Source organism: Brassica oleracea, chromosome C9 (genome assembly GCF_000695525.1).
Source record: "Brassica oleracea var. oleracea cultivar TO1000 chromosome C9, BOL, whole genome shotgun sequence".
Classification (NCBI taxonomy): domain Eukaryota; kingdom Viridiplantae; phylum Streptophyta; class Magnoliopsida; order Brassicales; family Brassicaceae; genus Brassica; species Brassica oleracea.
Genome location: NC_027756.1, coordinates 29,717,067 through 29,717,382, shown reverse-complemented (window position 1 = coordinate 29,717,382; position 316 = coordinate 29,717,067). Strand labels below are relative to the sequence as shown.

Here is a 316-nt window from a genome sequence, read left to right as displayed (position 1 = left end):
TGCAATAACAAAAATGATCAATTGAATCAAAGAGATGAACTTTCCAACTGGTTTTTGGTGGTTTTCTTAAGATCAAAAGATAATCAGCCTCCAATGGCTTACAAAAGGTACTTCAACATAGGTTTAGAAAGTGTAAAACGTGCATAACAAAATGACCAAAAAGCCCTTGATAAATCATAAGTTCGACCAAATAGACGACGCGCAGCGTCCTCGGCACGTCGCTCCCGGAGGTCGCTCTGGGTGCTGGGAGCGACCTCAGGTAGTCGCTGTGGGACGTCGCTCCCGGCTTGTTCGTCGCTCTCAAATCGACACAACC

At 45.9% G+C, this 316-nt stretch overlaps 1 pseudogene; it reads left to right on the top strand.

The window, feature by feature from the left end:
* LOC106314754 overlaps positions 1-316 on the top strand; it is an 18,012-nt pseudogene that overhangs the window by 4,777 nt on the left and 12,919 nt on the right.